The sequence below is a fragment of the Emydura macquarii genome, unplaced genomic scaffold, assembly GCF_026122565.2.
Source record: "Emydura macquarii macquarii isolate MOO-44397 ecotype Brisbane River unplaced genomic scaffold, CSIRO-AGI_Emac_v2 contig_3451, whole genome shotgun sequence".
NCBI lineage: Eukaryota > Metazoa > Chordata > Testudines > Chelidae > Emydura > Emydura macquarii.
Window position 1 is genome coordinate 2,239,777 of NW_027133588.1, and position 7,309 is coordinate 2,247,085.

Consider the following 7,309-nt stretch of genomic DNA (forward strand, 5'->3'; position numbering starts at 1 on the left):
GAACATGCACTGTGCCATTTAGATGCTAAGTGTGATTATTATTGCTCAGAGATGGTCCTTGGCAAGTCTCTTCAACAAGCAGATGGCAGTGACTATGGGGGCCTAAAAAGACATGGAAACCCCTTCTCCCATGGGATGGGATGAAAAGGAGAAACAGTAAGAGAGGGAGATGCCAAGGTAGAGGTTAGAGTGAGTAGGAGAGAGACATGCTGGGGCATGGCCCATGTTCTGCAGCCCCACTGTCCAGACTGTCCTCAGGGAGTGTGCTGTGAAATCCCCATACTGCAGAGCTGAAACTCCCCCACAGGGACATCCAGTGCTGTGAGCCAGGGTGGCCTGCCATCTTCAGCCCCGGAGGATTTCACATCATCCACGCCTTTGCTGTGGCTTCCCATTTTGTGTTAATCAACAGTGCATTTGAGCCCAACAGCAGAGCCAAGGAAAACAAGTACACTGGTGATAGGTTTACACGGCAGCACCCCCAGCTGTGGACCAAGGCATGCGCCAAAGAGCATGAACAGGGCAGAAAGCCCCCTCACTGAAGCCCCTGAAATGTTACCCAAAGGAGGAGGAGCTACAGATGTTACTCATTGCCAGCACTGCTACAAGGCTTTGCCCCAGTCCCCTGTTGCATGGGGAGCTCTGCTTCTTCCTCCCCAATAGGTCTCCAGCAGAGGGGCCCTTCTCTGGCATGTGGTGTCTTCACTAGTATGTACTGTGAGGAGTCACTTTTGTATGGTCCAGGATGAGCAGGACTGGGAGGGATGGAGCAAGCTCCAGTGAGAGAATCCTCTCTGCACTCTTCTTCAGGATTTGGCCACAAACGAAGTAAAGACAGGCTCAAACCACCCAAGCTCAGTGAATGCTGGGACAGGACCATGGTTAGACATGTCTGGGGGGCTTTCAGTAAAGCTGCTCTCGGTTTACCGTTAGGCTGAGATTTTCAAAGATGCCCCAGGGATCTGAACATCCAGTTCCCATCAGGGGTGTGTGCAGAAATTTAACTTTGACCCCTTCAGAGGGGGGGTGTCACATTTTGTGACCCCTCCTCCTGGCCCTAGGAGGAGCTCACTTTTCCCTCCCCCAGCCTCAGCAGGAGCTCCCTCTTCCTTCCCCCCACCCTGGTCCAGGCAGAACTTCGCTCTCCCCCACCTGCAGCCCCGGAGTCAGGAGGAGTTCTGTGCCCCTGACGATTACTGGGAGGAGCAGTGCCCCTGATTGCTCCCCCTGTGCATGCCCCTGGTTCCCATTATAATTTATATGAATTGGCCATTCAAATCTTTTAGGCATCTTTGAAAAACTCAGCCTCAATAGGAGCCTGGTGTTTTAACTCCAGGCTCCTAGAGCTCTGGGACACAATGAAGGGTGGTCCCTGGAGCCCCCTCTGGCCCTTGCATGACAGCAGCCAGGCAAAATCACACAGAGAGCACTATTTACATACTGGGCTCCGTTGGTTCAGAAGCCCTGGGAATGGTGTCCCTCGTTCTGGGACAGGGATGCAAGGCTGCCCTCCAGGTAAGGGTGTCATACGTGCAAAGGAAGGTTTCTTGGTATCTCATATTGTGTCTCAAGCTGTCCCTTCTACAAGGGGATGTGCCCCATTAGTTGGCAGCTGCTATTTGAGGGTTTGTTTGCACAGTGATTGCAAGGACATGTGGCTTTCTGCTGCAGCTGTCCACCCACTCCCCCTTTGGAGCATCCATGGCACCATGCATGGCTCTTATTTTTGCCACTTTTAACACTGTCATGCAGATTTCTTCCAGGCTCAGGCATTCTCTTGGGGACTCAATCAAGCCCAGAACGACCTCATGCCATCCCACCACTCCCTGCTTCATGGTCCTGAAAAGTGGCTCATCTTAAGACATACAGCGGGGGAGAGAGATGCAGCCCTCCTCCTCCTCCCTCGAGCCTGCCTACACACAGCATTAAATACTTCTGGCTACAGCTAACCAAAGCAGCTGGCTGCTACAGACCTTACTCTTCCTCTCCTTTGGCAAGGCAGTTCCTGGATCCGCACAGATAGAGGAGTGTGTCCCAATTAGCCACCCATTCTCAGGTGAACTCAGGGAACTGGCCTTTCAGGACAAGGCTCACGGTGGGAAGAAGAGGGGCTTGATCGCTTTGGATTTTCATTTCTTTAACACTGACAGGCCAATGGATGTGCAGCGTGTAACTCCCAAATAGTTGTACAGGCAGTGTGGGGCACAGCCCTACAGATTGCGTAGGGCAGACCCCTCCCCTGAATGACCCTCGTGAGGGGGTATATCTGGTGCAATCCACAATAGCAACCCCTAGGGATTGCACAGAGTACACCCTCTCTTCACAGCAGCCCTATAGATAATGCAAGGCGCAGCCCCTCCCAGTAGCAGCCCTACAAGTTGCAGTGGGCATAGTGTGTTGCCTGGGACACCCCCTATTTGCAGTAGCCCTATGGGTTAAATAGGATATAGTCTCCCTCCACAAACCAATGGGGACAGCCAGAAAGAAATAATGTCATGACTCGGCAAGGTGGCAGCTACATTCACTAGCTTAAACAAGAGTTGGTTGAAAATCTACAACTTGAAGATCAAACTATGGACTCAATTCAAATGTTATTTTTTTCCCATCTTAACATACGAGTGTGAAAGCTGGAAGTCCACCAAAGGAACAGACGTCTAAATGCCTTCCAACCCAACTGCCTCGGGAAAATACTAGGTATTAAAATGGGAATGAATGCATAACAAATGCTGAGATTCATCAGAGATCAACACCTCCTTAGATCCAAAGCTATCCAGAAAGGAAGATGGAAATTTCTGGGATCTGCCCTAAAAGGAACACCAGAGCAGGCTGCCCTCGAGCAGCTGGAGGGACATTAAAGAAAGGCCGAGAAGAAGAATCTCTCCCCCAGACAGTACTCAGAGAGGGCAAACTGGGAGTTGACACAGAGGACATGCAAAAAGCAGCTCAGAATAGACAGAGATGGGAGAGCCATGGTCATTCCCTAAGTGTTGTCCAATGGCGTGGGAAGGATTCACATTCAGACTCCCTGCATGGCAGCCCTATGGCCGTCATGGTGCACGCTCTCTCTCTGGAGCTGGCCTGTGGATTGCAAGGGACATGCTGCCTGCTCATGCAGCAGCCGTAGGGACTTGAGCCCCTGGGCTTATCCCTCCTTGTAGCTGCCCTAGAGGCTGTATGAGGAGCATCCTTCCCTTTTGCAGCACTGCTTCTGTGCCACATGCAGTCTCCCTTTGCAGCCCTGGCCTTAGCACTGAAGAGTTAATATTTCATGCAGTACTTTTTATTGGGAGCTAAATCTCTCCCTGGGAGTAGGGAGACTTTGGTCATCGTGCAGGGATTTTTAATCACATCCTGGCATTAATTTTAAAATGCCATTCCTCATCTCATCTGTTTCCAGGATGGGAGGGAAGAAGGAAGAGGCGAGACAAGGGTGTCGCATGTTCAGATATGGGGACTCCCACAGCCCCAGCCTCTTTATATATTGCTCTCTTCCCTCCTCTTTAACCTACTTAAGTATTTTATTTTTTCCCCAGCGCCTCCAAATCCAATGGGGGATTTTTCTGATACCCAACAGTACCCTCTGCTGGAAACTTTCAGCCTCACATGACATCAGTGAGGCAAAAAGATGCTGTCTCAGCAGGAAGGCTTGAAGAAGAAGAAGAAGGGATCTGTTAAAATAGCTGTTAAAAATAGCCTGTGAAAGGAGAAGGGGTGTCTGGCTGCAGGCTGGCCTCAGGCAGCAGAGCAAGGAAGTGAAAAAGAGAAGATGAAGCCCAGCTGACACTGGTGAGGAGCCCAGTAACAGATAGGCAGCTGGCCTGACCCGAAGGGCTTCTGCGGCTAATTAACCCTGCTTTGGAGAAACCATGATTAATATCAGGGAGCAGAGAGCTCTGGGTAGCTCAGTGACAGAGACTCACTCCCCCTTTGCTCCCCGGAAAGCTGACGCAGGGAAAGCCGACCGTGTTTAGATACGTGCCGTCTGTGGGCTCAGTCAGCAGTCGCAGCCCGGGTGTGTCAGAACGAGAAGTCAACTGTACTGGCTTCCTTAGACAGCTATTCCGTGGCGGAGCAAAGGTGTATGAGCCCTGCTGGGATGGGGAGATGGGCTGGGTGACCCGGTGGAGCTCTGCCCTCTCCTCAGTCTGTTATCATAGGCTTTTATCATGGCCACACTCAGATGGCCAGAACAAACAACCATTACCAGCCTAATAGACCCACCCCAGCCTCTCGACCCCAGTGCAGCAGGAAGGACACTCATGCAGACACCAGCTCCCTTACACCGCAGCCCTGTTACCCGATCCTCAGACCTCCTCTGGTCAGAGGCCCCCACTCCAGGAATAGGATTTGTCCATACCTCTTCTCCAGGAGCAGGCAGGCTCAGCAGGGGAAGTGCTGCCTATAGCTCCTCAGACTTCCCCATATACAGAGGAGGGGGGGATCCTGTACCCCGCTAGAGCAGAGCCTTGCTGCTGGGCCTCAGCCCAGACACTGGCCCTACATCCAGGCCCTGTAGGAGTGACTAAAGTATTTCCCTTGGAGACTTTGGGCCCCAGCTTCCAGTACCAGGGGGTCCTACTCCAGTCAGTTTATAGGCCACAGGTAGGTCTCTACCAAATTCATACCCATGAAAAATGAAATCAGACCGTGAAATCAGATCTCCCCTGTGAAATCTGGCTATTGTAGGGGAGGGGCAGGGGACACCCCAGCTAGGGGCTTCTACCAGGCTCCAGCTGCTAGTCCCAGCGGGGCTAGGCAGGGATCGGTTTTCCTCTTCCCCCACACTGCCGCTCTCTGGGGGAGATCAGAACCACCTGCCAGTACCTCCCCTGGCTGCAGGAAACTGTGGCTGCAGCTTTCAGAGCCCAGCAGAAGTGACAGTGTGCAGCCAAGGGAAGTACCCAGAGGTGGGTCTAACCTCCCCACCCCCACTCTGAGAGTGGCCATGCAGGGGAAGAGGAAGTCCCATCCCTCCCCCAGCCCAGCCGGGGCACTCCCAGCAGCTTGGGGGAAGAACAGACCCAACCCTAGGTACCTCCACTGGCTATAGGAAGCTCCATGGCCCAGCTCCTAAGGCAGAAGTGAGGATGGCAATCCCGTGATGCCCCTACAACAGCTTTGTGACCTCCCCAACCCCTTTTTGGATCCAGACCCCACAGTTACAACACAGTGAAATTTGAGATGTCAACCTCTGAAACCAGGAAACTGACTATTTTTTAAATCCTATGAGCGTGAAATTGACCAAAATGAACCTGAATTGGGTAGGGCCCTAGCCATAGGGGCACTGGCACATATCCCAAACTGTTGTTTTTAAAAAGGAGTTCAGGCATATACCGAAGCAACCTGGCCTCTTCCACTTGTGCTCAGAAACGCAATGCCAGTAGTTTTCCCTCAGACATCAAAGCCAGAAATCCTACAGATAGCAAATACCAGGAGACAGTTACAGTTATTCACCTGTGGTCCCATACAGCCCTTCCCATCCCATGCCATTCTAGGGGGCCCTAGTGAACTGTGGTCTGATTGATCTCTTTTGCACCAGTTTGTCACTGGTGGAACTCCATTGGGGCCAATTCCATTGAACCCTCTCCTTCCATCAAAGCACATAAATTTGCAGTGTGATCAGCATGGGTGTTGATTCATACAAGGAAAAGGCAATATTTACTAAGCCCCTGCAGTTACCATGTGTATAGACTGAACAAACAGCCTGTAACTATAGCAATCAGAGGTCATGTGAGAAATCCCCATTCTGCTAAGCATGGAAGAAGTGAGGCAGCAGATAGCATGCATGCTTCTGCTGATACTAACAGGATGGATGTAAAAGAGTAGGAGAGATTAAGAATGCAACCTGGATCCCAGCAGAGAGATCTCTGACATCAGGGATCAGTTAGACAGGTACGTCTCCTGAGCTGGATACTGATATGTCCAGTCAATGCTTCTCCAGGCTTGGTTTTATAGCATTGTCCATGACAAATCTGTTGCCCTTATGCATGCCTGTCAGTTTTTGTACATAGCACGGCACTTCCAAGAGCACATACATCAATGTGGTATATGCCACTGAAAAGATCATTAACTATAGATCAGCACCCATCTCCACAACAAATAGCCAATACATTTGGAAATGGATCTGTTGTAGATATAGTACCCTTCATGTCACCTATGTCAGCCTGAACACATAACAGCTCATGTCCCCATGCACACAGGCTCCAGTTACCGACAATATGCATCTGTCACACAAAAGTCATGTTTATACTTTGGCACTGCAGATCCATCCAGCAAGTCTATCTTGTGCTCCAAGGAACAACGACCTGACACTAGCACGAATGCTGGCAATGTTCCCCTGCGGGCAGGGGAAATGGGCAGAGAGGAGCTGTACCTGAGGCAACATGAAAATGTTCACTTATTGTGCTGCCTTTGGAGCACTAAGACCCTAACCCCCAAGAAGCTGGGAGTACCTATAACTCCTGCTTTCAATGGGTGTTGAGGGAGCTCAGCCATGTGCTCCACACTAGATGCACAACCCTTCATACCAAGACACTAGGGTAATAGAATGCCTTTTCTCATAACCCAGGCTCTTTAGGTGAAGCCCACCCTTGTGCAGACAGGTAGCACAAAAGGCTGTGCAGGACTTAAGTTTCACTCAAACCTTATTTAAGGATTTAAGTGGTGCGTAGACTTTGGCCCTCTGCACCCAGATGGAATTTCACCCTTTCCAAAGGAGGGATGAATGTATTTCTCCTGCCACTCACCAGAGAAGATAACATGGCCACCCTTAGGTGCAGGCTGAACAGCTGAAAATAATTCCAACTTTCAATTAACAAGCCTGCTTCCCTTCAGGTCAATGGCACAACTTACGGGTTCCTCTGCAGTAGCTGAAGGCCTTACAGGTTCCTGTAGCTGAGTATTCTCTCACAGTCCTAGCTCTGGCAAAGGGAGATAGGCTTGGTGAAGATCCCATTTTCCCTAGAAGGAGCTGATGACCCAGTTGCTCTGTAAGCAAAGCACAGAGAGGCAGATCCTCAGCTGGTGTTAATTACCACAGCTTCATTGAAATCAGCTGAGGTCTTCCCCAGTCTCTCCTAGACAGGATGAGTGCTATGCTTCAGGGCTGTGAGTGTTTGTCCACAAGATTAAAGCAACCAGAGTAGGATGAGAACCGGATCTGTGTGGATAGGAGGGGAACCTATGTGACTTCAGAGAACTGGTTTCTTCTAGGCCAGAGAATAGCATGATGCCAATGATTTTCATTTAATATCAGTCATGGTGCAGCAGAACCTCTCCTAAGCTGTGATTTTGAGAATAATAAGACACA

At 50.6% G+C, this 7,309-nt stretch overlaps 1 long non-coding RNA gene across 1 annotated transcript in view; it reads right to left on the reverse strand.

Annotated features, from left to right (window-relative positions):
- The window catches only part of LOC137144430 (uncharacterized), a 29,167-nt gene extending 22,178 nt beyond the window's left edge, over window positions 1–6,989 (reverse strand). Inside the window, exon 1 of the long non-coding RNA XR_010917399.1 lies at window positions 6,853–6,989. This is a non-coding gene — a long non-coding RNA (uncharacterized lncRNA). The remainder of the gene's footprint in view (window positions 1–6,852) is intronic.
- Window positions 6,990–7,309: the final 320 nt, after the last annotated feature.